Source organism: Schistocerca serialis, unplaced genomic scaffold, assembly GCF_023864345.2.
Source record: "Schistocerca serialis cubense isolate TAMUIC-IGC-003099 unplaced genomic scaffold, iqSchSeri2.2 HiC_scaffold_621, whole genome shotgun sequence".
NCBI classification, from domain to species: Eukaryota; Metazoa; Arthropoda; class Insecta; order Orthoptera; family Acrididae; genus Schistocerca; species Schistocerca serialis.
This window is the reverse complement of record NW_026048213.1, coordinates 28,433-43,271: the sequence shown is the minus strand read 5'-3', so window position 1 is coordinate 43,271 and position 14,839 is coordinate 28,433. Positions and strand designations below refer to the sequence as shown.

Below are 14,839 nucleotides of genomic sequence, written 5' to 3'. Positions count from 1 at the left end.
GCCGATCAACGCCCTCACTTCAATACTTATGGCTGCTTCTCTATTACTTCTCCGCGAGAACGCGGAAAATTCTTTCCGTCTTGTCTACTTCTCTACCGTCAACAGACTTCCAGTGTCATGCAAGCACACACCCCAAACTAACTGTCAACGCTGAAACACGTGTCTGCCAAATGTCGTCGCTATTACTCTTTAGTTAACTATTTTCATCATTTCTGTCACCATTCAAGCTGCTTCATTACCTCACCTGCCGACAGATGGCAGCACGCCTAATTCCTGTCGGCGACTCACCGTCCGACATACAACGTCCGACACACAACTGCCCGCACTGCTCTGCATCTAACACTAATCTCTCTCCTCCCCACCACACTCGTTCACTGAAAAAACTGACAACTAGACAGTTCTTTGTACGCAAAACTAGGCCACATCAGACGCAACGTGTATGTAGATGTATGGTGCAAGGGAAATATCCCCCTGCTCCCACACATCTAATTAATACTAGTTGACAACAGAAATTAAATTTCTGTCGATAGTATTTGAACCAGTCTTATTCATTTGCCAATTTCATGCATTCCTTCTTGCAGATAACAGTGCCTTGCAAATCACTCAATTCATGTTTGCTAGCCAAACGTGCTCCTCCTAAATGTTTCGTACATCATGCATTAGTGGTGATTATCAAGACTGTGTTGTGTCTCAGCTTTTTATGGTCATCACATTGCACTCTTCTTGTGTTGCTCACTCATTCTTGTAACTCAAAAGTACGTCGTTGTCATCCAAGCCTAGCACTTGGAGCAGGCCAAATCAAATGGCTCGTCCCCGTGCCACTCGAGAAACTTCCACAAGGCTTTCATGACATGTCGCAATCAAAGTCCTTCCACAACCTGTAGCGACATTTCTGCAACGACACGGGTCCCGATACCAAAGGTATGACTTACGCTTCTAATCTATATAATAAAACCACCACTCGGAAAGCGCTATTCCCTTCCCACATCCCTCAGAATGTGGCGAACGATCATCGATTACAACCAAGATGCGATGAATCTCGATCGCAAGCCTCACGCTCAGGGAGAGTGCTACCACTCATCATTGTGGTTACGTCTACTCCAGCTTTGAACTAGAGAGAGTTGAAGACATACTACAGAAATGATCCTGTGAAGTATGATCTTGCTTGCAAGCTATCACCGCTCGCTACTTATGCCACGAGACCGTCAACACGCCCTACGAGAATACGACACACTCTTCACATTTCGCGATTTACAAGCTAGGACATTCTGCAAAGAACCTACTTCTACTCTTACTTGGCCGCCATGATCTCACTCAGCTATTTTCTGCGCTACCAGTGCTTCTTGCGTTCCGAAATCAGAGACCATTGCCTCAGGCGAGACTGTATGTAAACACCGCTTGCACCTCCGGCCGCTAGATGGCGGCCTGGGGCACATACAGTAGCATTCTATGGCGCAAGCAGACATGCCAAATAGCCACTGAAAGAGAAACACACAAGAGGGCATTCATAGGACTCTTGTGCTTTCTTTAAAACCGCCTCTCTCTTCGAAAATTTTCGCACCGCACTAGCTCATTCACCTCACTCTAACAGTGCGAACTCTTGTCGATATTTGGCCTCTCTCATGCATACTTCCTCTTTCGTTTCACTTTGCGTCTTACTTGATACCCGCCCTTAGAGCTGCTGATATACAATACTCGCAACCAATGTGTTTCTCTCTGTATCTCTTTTCGCCTATCACGAGTATTGCTTTTCCTCACATGGCAATTATGAAAACACCCACAGCTGAACAAACACTTCCATTCAGGGCCACGTCCATACTATCAATCATACACCAGTAATTTCGCAGCTACTTGCTCCACTAATACATTTCTTATGTCTACTGTTCAACAGATGAAGAAGCAAAGTATACAACAAGTCTCTATGAACATCACTGTCAGGACATTTTACAGACCTACGCATACCATGCCAATCTGTATGCTTCAACTATGATGGCCCATGTGCTATGAATAAAGAAATTTCTCATAAAATAACAAATAATTTTACAACTATACAACTACTCCGACAAGCTCCTTACTAAAATGCTACATGTTTAGCAACCCCCCCCCATCATCTCAGAATAATCTCAAGCAGTGCTTTCATCCCATGAGCACTTCTTTGCAAACAAAACCACAAACTACTTTTTATACTAGCTTCCTTGTCACAGTGAACACGAAACTAATGCTAGTGCCTCAGTTTACTAAAAAGCTTTTTCCGCTTGCAACATATAAACTACCAACTTGAACCTCTGGGATTTTCAAACACACACACATACAGAAAACTTAATTCCACAGAAATTTAGGAGTAACAGTGGTTACCTCACATTTTCATACATACTCAAATAGCTACTTCTGTGCACTTCACACAATGTTCTCATCGTGTTCCACCAGAGAGCACAGTTATCACTATGCATGGATTCTGGTAAAAGAGCATTAAATAAAAACAAACAGCCTGATCAAAGTGATTATCTGCACATCCTCTGCCAATATCATGTCACTCTATACCCGAGGGAAACTAGAATGCAGGGAAAGGAGCTTTGTTGTGAGCACTGTGTTGGTATTTCATCATTTACTGACCAAAGTCTTCTCAAGCCAAGTATGCACCAGCTCTGTGTATGGCTGGCTCAATCAAGAGCCCCTATCAATTTTACTTAAAAGACAAGCAGCATCAACAACTCACAGGAGGCACTGAACATTTTTACCATTATCTGCACCACCTTCCACTGATTTACTGAAGAAGAAACTGCAAAGTCTGGCCAATTTTGTACACAAGTAATCTTGAAAACATTGGAGTCAACAGCAGATTCATAGTTTCCAAGACTGTAGCTAGGAACAACCCTTCAATTTCAAGATTTATCTCTCACTCAGACACACCATACCCAAACTACACCTAGCAGGAAATTGCTACTTACTTCATTTCTAGCTATTTATGTCATATTCAACAACTGTCTCTTTCTCACCTAAATCTTCTACACAACTGAGTACACTGTTATGAACAAACACATTATGGCAACAAGCCAGTGCCACTAATATCCACTCTATTGAAAACCATTTAAATACTCATCCTGCCCAACTAACCACCATCTTCAGCCCAAAGCTCACTCACATCATACCTACAAATCACAAACTTCTGTGGTAAAAATAATTTTGGGTTTCAAAACATAATCTGCTAATCACATACCAGTATTTCTTACAAAGCCTATCATTCATCATTCACTTCCAAATATCAGTTTATATGCTGTTGTGCAACTGCAGTGCAAGTAAACACTCTCAAATCATCTAGAACTGAGGTACGGAAAGGGTTCACCAAGAGATTCCAGGTAGTCCTGTAGCTCTCTCTCTTTACACAATCGTCTAACACACTGCACGCCATTGCAGGGCAAATGTACTTGTTTCATTATACTACGACACGGCCTATTACAATTTCAGATTTTAAAAAAACAAATACTGCCTGATCCAACGTCATCCGCTACTCCACGCCCTTCATTCACACAACACAATCTACCTCTTGCAACTTACATTACGTTTTCACTTGTGATTATGGCTCAGCAATAGCCGAGCACTACGAAAAATACCTTATAGACTCATTTAATGTTCCCCTCCACGGAAATCTTTAGTAAAAGGCGAAAGATTTATTCGTTTTGAAGGGAAACCAGAGTGCCGATCAACGCCCTCACTTCAATACTTATGGCTGCTTCTCTATTACTTCTCCGCGAGAACGCGGAAAATTCTTTCCGTCTTGTCTACTTCTCTACCGTCAACAGACTTCCAGTGTCATGCAAGCACACACCCCAAACTAACTGTCAACGCTGAAACACGTGTCTGCCAAATGTCGTCGCTATTACTCTTTAGTTAACTATTTTCATCATTTCTGTCACCATTCAAGCTGCTTCATTACCTCACCTGCCGACAGATGGCAGCACGCCTAATTCCTGTCGGCGACTCACCGTCCGACATACAACGTCCGACACACAACTGCCCGCACTGCTCTGCATCTAACACTAATCTCTCTCCTCCCCACCACACTCGTTCACTGAAAAAACTGACAACTAGACAGTTCTTTGTACGCAAAACTAGGCCACATCAGACGCAACGTGTATGTAGATGTATGGTGCAAGGGAAATATCCCCCTGCTCCCACACATCTAATTAATACTAGTTGACAACAGAAATTAAATTTCTGTCGATAGTATTTGAACCAGTCTTATTCATTTGCCAATTTCATGCATTCCTTCTTGCAGATAACAGTGCCTTGCAAATCACTCAATTCATGTTTGCTAGCCAAACGTGCTCCTCCTAAATGTTTCGTACATCATGCATTAGTGGTGATTATCAAGACTGTGTTGTGTCTCAGCTTTTTATGGTCATCAATTGCACTCTTCTTGTGTTGCTCACTCATTCTTGTAACTCAAAAGTACGTCGTTGTCATCCAAGCCTAGCACTTGGAGCAGGCCAAATCAAATGGCTCGTCCCCGTGCCACTCGAGAAACTTCCACAAGGCTTTCATGACATGTCGCAATCAAAGTCCTTCCACAACCTGTAGCGACATTTCTGCAACGACGCGGGTCCCGATACCAAAGGTATGACTTACGCTTCTAATCTATATAATAAAACCACCACTCGGAAAGTGCTATTCCCTTCCCACATCCCTCAGAATGTGGCGAACGATCATCGATTACAACCAAGATGCGATGAATCTCGATCGCAAGCCTCACGCTCAGGGAGAGTGCTACCACTCATCATTGTGGTTACGTCTACTCCAGCTTTGAACTAGAGAGAGTTGAAGACATACTACAGAAATGATCCTGTGAAGTATGATCTTGCTTGCAAGCTATCACCGCTCGCTACTTATGCCACGAGACCGTCAACACGCCCTACGAGAATACGACACACTCTTCACATTTCGCGATTTACAAGCTAGGACATTCTGCAAAGAACCTACTTCTACTCTTACTTGGCCGCCATGATCTCACTCAGCTATTTTCTGCGCTACCAGTGCTTCTTGCGTTCCGAAATCAGAGACCATTGCCTCAGGCGAGACTGTATGTAAACACCGCTTGCACCTCCGGCCGCTAGATGGCGGCCTGGGGCACATACAGTAGCATTCTATGGCGCAAGCAGACATGCCAAATAGCCACTGAAAGAGAAACACACAAGAGGGCATTCATAGGACTCTTGTGCTTTCTTTAAAACCGCCTCTCTCTTCGAAAATTTTCGCACCGCACTAGCTCATTCACCTCACTCTAACAGTGCGAACTCTTGTCGATATTTGGCCTCTCTCATGCATACTTCCTCTTTCGTTTCACTTTGCGTCTTACTTGATACCCGCCCTTAGAGCTGCTGATATACAATACTCGCAACCAATGTGTTTCTCTCTGTATCTCTTTTCGCCTATCACGAGTATTGCTTTTCCTCACATGGCAATTATGAAAACACCCACAGCTGAACAAACACTTCCATTCAGGGCCACGTCCATACTATCAATCATACACCAGTAATTTCACAGCTACTTGCTCCACTAATACATTTCTTATGTCTACTGTTCAACAGATGAAGAAGCAAAGTATACAACAAGTCTCTATGAACATCACTGTCAGGACATTTTACAGACCTACGCATACCATGCCAATCTGTATGCTTCAACTATGATGGCCCATGTGCTATGAATAAAGAAATTTCTCATAAAATAACAAATAATTTTACAACTATACAACTACTCCGACAAGCTCCTTACTAAAATGCTACATGTTTAGCAACCCCCCCATCATCTCAGAATAATCTCAAGCAGTGCTTTCATCCCATGCGCACTTCTTTGCAAACAAAACCACAAACTACTTTTTATACTAGCTTCCTTGTCACAGTGAACACGAAACTAATGCTAGTGCCTCAGTTTACTAAAAAGCTTTTTCCGCTTGCAACATATAAACTACCAACTTGAACCTCTGGGATTTTCGAACACACACACACACATACAGAAAACTTAATTCCACAGAAATTTAGGAGTAACAGTGGTTACCTCACATTTTCATACATACTCAAATAGCTACTTCTGTGCACTTCACACAATGTTCTCATCGTGTTCCACCAGAGAGCACAGTTATCACTATGCATGGATTCTGGTAAAAGAGCATTAAATAAAAACAAACAGCCTGATCAAAGTGATTATCTGCACATCCTCTGCCAATATCATGTCACTCTATACCCGAGGGAAACTAGAATGCAGGGAAAGGAGCTTTGTTGTGAGCACTGTGTTGGTATTTCATCATTTACTAACCAAAGTCTTCTCAAGCCAAGTATGCACCAGCTCTGTGTATGGCTGGCTCAATCAAGAGCCCCTATCAATTTTACTTAAAAGACAAGCAGCATCAACAACTCACAGGAGGCACTGAACATTTTTACCATTATCTGCACCACCTTCCACTGATTTACTGAAGAAGAAACTGCAAAGTCTGGCCAATTTTGTACACAAGTAATCTTGAAAACATTGGAGTCAACAGCAGATTCATAGTTTCCAAGACTGTAGCTAGGAACAACCCTTCAATTTCAAGATTTATCTCTCACTCAGACACACCATACCCAAACTACACCTAGCAGGAAATTGCTACTTACTTCATTTCTAGCTATTTATGTCATATTCAACAACTGTCTCTTTCTCACCTAAATCTTCTACACAACTGAGTACACTGTTATGAACAAACACATTATGGCAACAAGCCAGTGCCACTAATATCCACTCTATTGAAAACCATTTAAATACTCATCCTGCCCAACTAACCACCATCTTCAGCCCAAAGCTCACTCACATCATACCTACAAATCACAAACTTCTGTGGTAAAAATAATTTTGGGTTTCAAAACATAATCTGCTAATCACATACCAGTATTTCTTACAAAGCCTATCATTCATCATTCACTTCCAAATATCAGTTTATATGCTGTTGTGCAACTGCAGTGCAAGTAAACACTCTCAAATCATCTAGAACTGAGGTACGGAAAGGGTTCACCAAGAGATTCCAGGTAGTCCTGTAGCTCTCTCTCTTTACACAATCGTCTAACACACTGCACGCCATTGCAGGGCAAATGTACTTGTTTCATTATACTACGACACGGCCTATTACAATTTCAGATTTTAAAAAAACAAATACTGCCTGATCCAACGTCATCCGCTACTCCACGCCCTTCATTCACACAACACAATCTACCTCTTGCAACTTACATTACGTTTTCACTTGTGATTATGGCTCAGCAATAGCCGAGCACTACGAAAAATACCTTATAGACTCATTTAATGTTCCCCTCCACGGAAATCTTTAGTAAAAGGCGAAAGATTTATTCGTTTTGAAGGGAAACCAGAGTGCCGATCAACGCCCTCACTTCAATACTTATGGCTGCTTCTCTATTACTTCTCCGCGAGAACGCGGAAAATTCTTTCCGTCTTGTCTACTTCTCTACCGTCAACAGACTTCCAGTGTCATGCAAGCACACACCCCAAACTAACTGTCAACGCTGAAACACGTGTCTGCCAAATGTCGTCGCTATTACTCTTTAGTTAACTATTTTCATCATTTCTGTCACCATTCAAGCTGCTTCATTACCTCACCTGCCGACAGATGGCAGCACGCCTAATTCCTGTCGGCGACTCACCGTCCGACATACAACGTCCGACACACAACTGCCCGCACTGCTCTGCATCTAACACTAATCTCTCTCCTCCCCACCACACTCGTTCACTGAAAAAACTGACAACTAGACAGTTCTTTGTACGCAAAACTAGGCCACATCAGACGCAACGTGTATGTAGATGTATGGTGCAAGGGAAATATCCCCCTGCTCCCACACATCTAATTAATACTAGTTGACAACAGAAATTAAATTTCTGTCGATAGTATTTGAACCAGTCTTATTCATTTGCCAATTTCATGCATTCCTTCTTGCAGATAACAGTGCCTTGCAAATCACTCAATTCATGTTTGCTAGCCAAACGTGCTCCTCCTAAATGTTTCGTACATCATGCATTAGTGGTGATTATCAAGACTGTGTTGTGTCTCAGCTTTTTATGGTCATCAATTGCACTCTTCTTGTGTTGCTCACTCATTCTTGTAACTCAAAAGTACGTCGTTGTCATCCAAGCCTAGCACTTGGAGCAGGCCAAATCAAATGGCTCGTCCCCGTGCCACTCGAGAAACTTCCACAAGGCTTTCATGACATGTCGCAATCAAAGTCCTTCCACAACCTGTAGCGACATTTCTGCAACGACACGGGTCCCGATACCAAAGGTATGACTTACGCTTCTAATCTATATAATAAAACCACCACTCGGAAAGCGCTATTCCCTTCCCACATCCCTCAGAATGTGGCGAACGATCATCGATTACAACCAAGATGCGATGAATCTCGATCGCAAGCCTCACGCTCAGGGAGAGTGCTACCACTCATCATTGTGGTTACGTCTACTCCAGCTTTGAACTAGAGAGAGTTGAAGACATACTACAGAAATGATCCTGTGAAGTATGATCTTGCTTGCAAGCTATCACCGCTCGCTACTTATGCCACGAGACCGTCAACACGCCCTACGAGAATACGACACACTCTTCACATTTCGCGATTTACAAGCTAGGACATTCTGCAAAGAACCTACTTCTACTCTTACTTGGCCGCCATGATCTCACTCAGCTATTTTCTGCGCTACCAGTGCTTCTTGCGTTCCGAAATCAGAGACCATTGCCTCAGGCGAGACTGTATGTAAACACCGCTTGCACCTCCGGCCGCTAGATGGCGGCCTGGGGCACATACAGTAGCATTCTATGGCGCAAGCAGACATGCCAAATAGCCACTGAAAGAGAAACACACAAGAGGGCATTCATAGGACTCTTGTGCTTTCTTTAAAACCGCCTCTCTCTTCGAAAATTTTCGCACCGCACTAGCTCATTCACCTCACTCTAACAGTGCGAACTCTTGTCGATATTTGGCCTCTCTCATGCATACTTCCTCTTTCGTTTCACTTTGCGTCTTACTTGATACCCGCCCTTAGAGCTGCTGATATACAATACTCGCAACCAATGTGTTTCTCTCTGTATCTCTTTTCGCCTATCACGAGTATTGCTTTTCCTCACATGGCAATTATGAAAACACCCACAGCTGAACAAACACTTCCATTCAGGGCCACGTCCATACTATCAATCATACACCAGTAATTTCGCAGCTACTTGCTCCACTAATACATTTCTTATGTCTACTGTTCAACAGATGAAGAAGCAAAGTATACAACAAGTCTCTATGAACATCACTGTCAGGACATTTTACAGACCTACGCATACCATGCCAATCTGTATGCTTCAACTATGATGGCCCATGTGCTATGAATAAAGAAATTTCTCATAAAATAACAAATAATTTTACAACTATACAACTACTCCGACAAGCTCCTTACTAAAATGCTACATGTTTAGCAACCCCCCCCCATCATCTCAGAATAATCTCAAGCAGTGCTTTCATCCCATGAGCACTTCTTTGCAAACAAAACCACAAACTACTTTTTATACTAGCTTCCTTGTCACAGTGAACACGAAACTAATGCTAGTGCCTCAGTTTACTAAAAAGCTTTTTCCGCTTGCAACATATAAACTACCAACTTGAACCTCTGGGATTTTCAAACACACACACATACAGAAAACTTAATTCCACAGAAATTTAGGAGTAACAGTGGTTACCTCACATTTTCATACATACTCAAATAGCTACTTCTGTGCACTTCACACAATGTTCTCATCGTGTTCCACCAGAGAGCACAGTTATCACTATGCATGGATTCTGGTAAAAGAGCATTAAATAAAAACAAACAGCCTGATCAAAGTGATTATCTGCACATCCTCTGCCAATATCATGTCACTCTATACCCGAGGGAAACTAGAATGCAGGGAAAGGAGCTTTGTTGTGAGCACTGTGTTGGTATTTCATCATTTACTGACCAAAGTCTTCTCAAGCCAAGTATGCACCAGCTCTGTGTATGGCTGGCTCAATCAAGAGCCCCTATCAATTTTACTTAAAAGACAAGCAGCATCAACAACTCACAGGAGGCACTGAACATTTTTACCATTATCTGCACCACCTTCCACTGATTTACTGAAGAAGAAACTGCAAAGTCTGGCCAATTTTGTACACAAGTAATCTTGAAAACATTGGAGTCAACAGCAGATTCATAGTTTCCAAGACTGTAGCTAGGAACAACCCTTCAATTTCAAGATTTATCTCTCACTCAGACACACCATACCCAAACTACACCTAGCAGGAAATTGCTACTTACTTCATTTCTAGCTATTTATGTCATATTCAACAACTGTCTCTTTCTCACCTAAATCTTCTACACAACTGAGTACACTGTTATGAACAAACACATTATGGCAACAAGCCAGTGCCACTAATATCCACTCTATTGAAAACCATTTAAATACTCATCCTGCCCAACTAACCACCATCTTCAGCCCAAAGCTCACTCACATCATACCTACAAATCACAAACTTCTGTGGTAAAAATAATTTTGGGTTTCAAAACATAATCTGCTAATCACATACCAGTATTTCTTACAAAGCCTATCATTCATCATTCACTTCCAAATATCAGTTTATATGCTGTTGTGCAACTGCAGTGCAAGTAAACACTCTCAAATCATCTAGAACTGAGGTACGGAAAGGGTTCACCAAGAGATTCCAGGTAGTCCTGTAGCTCTCTCTCTTTACACAATCGTCTAACACACTGCACGCCATTGCAGGGCAAATGTACTTGTTTCATTATACTACGACACGGCCTATTACAATTTCAGATTTTAAAAAAACAAATACTGCCTGATCCAACGTCATCCGCTACTCCACGCCCTTCATTCACACAACACAATCTACCTCTTGCAACTTACATTACGTTTTCACTTGTGATTATGGCTCAGCAATAGCCGAGCACTACGAAAAATACCTTATAGACTCATTTAATGTTCCCCTCCACGGAAATCTTTAGTAAAAGGCGAAAGATTTATTCGTTTTGAAGGGAAACCAGAGTGCCGATCAACGCCCTCACTTCAATACTTATGGCTGCTTCTCTATTACTTCTCCGCGAGAACGCGGAAAATTCTTTCCGTCTTGTCTACTTCTCTACCGTCAACAGACTTCCAGTGTCATGCAAGCACACACCCCAAACTAACTGTCAACGCTGAAACACGTGTCTGCCAAATGTCGTCGCTATTACTCTTTAGTTAACTATTTTCATCATTTCTGTCACCATTCAAGCTGCTTCATTACCTCACCTGCCGACAGATGGCAGCACGCCTAATTCCTGTCGGCGACTCACCGTCCGACATACAACGTCCGACACACAACTGCCCGCACTGCTCTGCATCTAACACTAATCTCTCTCCTCCCCACCACACTCGTTCACTGAAAAAACTGACAACTAGACAGTTCTTTGTACGCAAAACTAGGCCACATCAGACGCAACGTGTATGTAGATGTATGGTGCAAGGGAAATATCCCCCTGCTCCCACACATCTAATTAATACTAGTTGACAACAGAAATTAAATTTCTGTCGATAGTATTTGAACCAGTCTTATTCATTTGCCAATTTCATGCATTCCTTCTTGCAGATAACAGTGCCTTGCAAATCACTCAATTCATGTTTGCTAGCCAAACGTGCTCCTCCTAAATGTTTCGTACATCATGCATTAGTGGTGATTATCAAGACTGTGTTGTGTCTCAGCTTTTTATGGTCATCAATTGCACTCTTCTTGTGTTGCTCACTCATTCTTGTAACTCAAAAGTACGTCGTTGTCATCCAAGCCTAGCACTTGGAGCAGGCCAAATCAAATGGCTCGTCCCCGTGCCACTCGAGAAACTTCCACAAGGCTTTCATGACATGTCGCAATCAAAGTCCTTCCACAACCTGTAGCGACATTTCTGCAACGACGCGGGTCCCGATACCAAAGGTATGACTTACGCTTCTAATCTATATAATAAAACCACCACTCGGAAAGTGCTATTCCCTTCCCACATCCCTCAGAATGTGGCGAACGATCATCGATTACAACCAAGATGCGATGAATCTCGATCGCAAGCCTCACGCTCAGGGAGAGTGCTACCACTCATCATTGTGGTTACGTCTACTCCAGCTTTGAACTAGAGAGAGTTGAAGACATACTACAGAAATGATCCTGTGAAGTATGATCTTGCTTGCAAGCTATCACCGCTCGCTACTTATGCCACGAGACCGTCAACACGCCCTACGAGAATACGACACACTCTTCACATTTCGCGATTTACAAGCTAGGACATTCTGCAAAGAACCTACTTCTACTCTTACTTGGCCGCCATGATCTCACTCAGCTATTTTCTGCGCTACCAGTGCTTCTTGCGTTCCGAAATCAGAGACCATTGCCTCAGGCGAGACTGTATGTAAACACCGCTTGCACCTCCGGCCGCTAGATGGCGGCCTGGGGCACATACAGTAGCATTCTATGGCGCAAGCAGACATGCCAAATAGCCACTGAAAGAGAAACACACAAGAGGGCATTCATAGGACTCTTGTGCTTTCTTTAAAACCGCCTCTCTCTTCGAAAATTTTCGCACCGCACTAGCTCATTCACCTCACTCTAACAGTGCGAACTCTTGTCGATATTTGGCCTCTCTCATGCATACTTCCTCTTTCGTTTCACTTTGCGTCTTACTTGATACCCGCCCTTAGAGCTGCTGATATACAATACTCGCAACCAATGTGTTTCTCTCTGTATCTCTTTTCGCCTATCACGAGTATTGCTTTTCCTCACATGGCAATTATGAAAACACCCACAGCTGCACAAACACTTCCATTCAGGGCCACGTCCATACTATCAATCATACACCAGTAATTTCACAGCTACTTGCTCCACTAATACATTTCTTATGTCTACTGTTCAACAGATGAAGAAGCAAAGTATACAACAAGTCTCTATGAACATCACTGTCAGGACATTTTACAGACCTACGCATACCATGCCAATCTGTATGCTTCAACTATGATGGCCCATGTGCTATGAATAAAGAAATTTCTCATAAAATAACAAATAATTTTACAACTATACAACTACTCCGACAAGCTCCTTACTAAAATGCTACATGTTTAGCAACCCCCCCATCATCTCAGAATAATCTCAAGCAGTGCTTTCATCCCATGCGCACTTCTTTGCAAACAAAACCACAAACTACTTTTTATACTAGCTTCCTTGTCACAGTGAACACGAAACTAATGCTAGTGCCTCAGTTTACTAAAAAGCTTTTTCCGCTTGCAACATATAAACTACCAACTTGAACCTCAGGGATTTTCGAACACACACACACACACATACAGAAAACTTAATTCCACAGAAATTTAGGAGTAACAGTGGTTACCTCACATTTTCATACATACTCAAATAGCTACTTCTGTGCACTTCACACAATGTTCTCATCGTGTTCCACCAGAGAGCACAGTTATCACTATGCATGGATTCTGGTAAAAGAGCATTAAATAAAAACAAACAGCCTGATCAAAGTGATTATCTGCACATCCTCTGCCAATATCATGTCACTCTATACCCGAGGGAAACTAGAATGCAGGGAAAGGAGCTTTGTTGTGAGCACTGTGTTGGTATTTCATCATTTACTAACCAAAGTCTTCTCAAGCCAAGTATGCACCAGCTCTGTGTATGGCTGGCTCAATCAAGAGCCCCTATCAATTTTACTTAAAAGACAAGCAGCATCAACAACTCACAGGAGGCACTGAACATTTTTACCATTATCTGCACCACCTTCCACTGATTTACTGAAGAAGAAACTGCAAAGTCTGGCCAATTTTGTACACAAGTAATCTTGAAAACATTGGAGTCAACAGCAGATTCATAGTTTCCAAGACTGTAGCTAGGAACAACCCTTCAATTTCAAGATTTATCTCTCACTCAGACACACCATACCCAAACTACACCTAGCAGGAAATTGCTACTTACTTCATTTCTAGCTATTTATGTCATATTCAACAACTGTCTCTTTCTCACCTAAATCTTCTACACAACTGAGTACACTGTTATGAACAAACACATTATGGCAACAAGCCAGTGCCACTAATATCCACTCTATTGAAAACCATTTAAATACTCATCCTGCCCAACTAACCACCATCTTCAGCCCAAAGCTCACTCACATCATACCTACAAATCACAAACTTCTGTGGTAAAAATAATTTTGGGTTTCAAAACATAATCTGCTAATCACATACCAGTATTTCTTACAAAGCCTATCATTCATCATTCACTTCCAAATATCAGTTTATATGCTGTTGTGCAACTGCAGTGCAAGTAAACACTCTCAAATCATCTAGAACTGAGGTACGGAAAGGGTTCACCAAGAGATTCCAGGTAGTCCTGTAGCTCTCTCTCTTTACACAATCGTCTAACACACTGCACGCCATTGCAGGGCAAATGTACTTGTTTCATTATACTACGACACGGCCTATTACAATTTCAGATTTTAAAAAAACAAATACTGCCTGATCCAACGTCATCCGCTACTCCACGCCCTTCATTCACACAACACAATCTACCTCTTGCAACTTACATTACGTTTTCACTTGTGATTATGGCTCAGCAATAGCCGAGCACTACGAAAAATACCTTATAGACTCATTTAATGTTCCCCTCCACGGAAATCTTTAGTAAAAGGCGAAAGATTTATTCGTTTTGAAGGGAAACCAGAGTGCCGATCAACGCCCTCACTTCAATACTTATGGCTGCTTCTCTATTACTTCTCCGCG

The 14,839-nt window shown here is 42.3% G+C and overlaps 8 non-coding genes across 8 annotated transcripts; all 8 read right to left on the bottom strand.

Annotated features, from left to right (window-relative positions):
- Positions 1-956: 956 nt before the first annotated feature.
- LOC126448725 (small nucleolar RNA U3) lies at positions 957-1,163 on the bottom strand. The gene has a single exon (XR_007584197.1). It is a non-coding gene; the product is annotated as a small nucleolar RNA U3 (small nucleolar RNA).
- A 2,415-nt stretch (positions 1,164-3,578) lies between these two features.
- On the bottom strand, positions 3,579-3,697 carry LOC126448739 (U5 spliceosomal RNA). The gene has a single exon (XR_007584210.1). It is a non-coding gene; the product is annotated as a U5 spliceosomal RNA (small nuclear RNA).
- A 953-nt stretch (positions 3,698-4,650) lies between these two features.
- On the bottom strand, positions 4,651-4,857 carry LOC126448727 (small nucleolar RNA U3). Its single transcript, XR_007584199.1, has one exon. It is a non-coding gene; the product is annotated as a small nucleolar RNA U3 (small nucleolar RNA).
- Positions 4,858-7,274: 2,417 nt separating this feature from the next.
- LOC126448738 (U5 spliceosomal RNA) lies at positions 7,275-7,393 on the bottom strand. Its single transcript, XR_007584209.1, has one exon. It is a non-coding gene; the product is annotated as a U5 spliceosomal RNA (small nuclear RNA).
- Positions 7,394-8,346: 953 nt separating this feature from the next.
- Positions 8,347-8,553, bottom strand: LOC126448724 (small nucleolar RNA U3). Its single transcript, XR_007584196.1, has one exon. It is a non-coding gene; the product is annotated as a small nucleolar RNA U3 (small nucleolar RNA).
- Positions 8,554-10,968: 2,415 nt separating this feature from the next.
- LOC126448737 (U5 spliceosomal RNA) lies at positions 10,969-11,087 on the bottom strand. The gene has a single exon (XR_007584208.1). It is a non-coding gene; the product is annotated as a U5 spliceosomal RNA (small nuclear RNA).
- Positions 11,088-12,040: 953 nt separating this feature from the next.
- Positions 12,041-12,247, bottom strand: LOC126448726 (small nucleolar RNA U3). Its single transcript, XR_007584198.1, has one exon. It is a non-coding gene; the product is annotated as a small nucleolar RNA U3 (small nucleolar RNA).
- Positions 12,248-14,666: 2,419 nt separating this feature from the next.
- On the bottom strand, positions 14,667-14,785 carry LOC126448736 (U5 spliceosomal RNA). The gene has a single exon (XR_007584207.1). It is a non-coding gene; the product is annotated as a U5 spliceosomal RNA (small nuclear RNA).
- Positions 14,786-14,839: the final 54 nt, after the last annotated feature.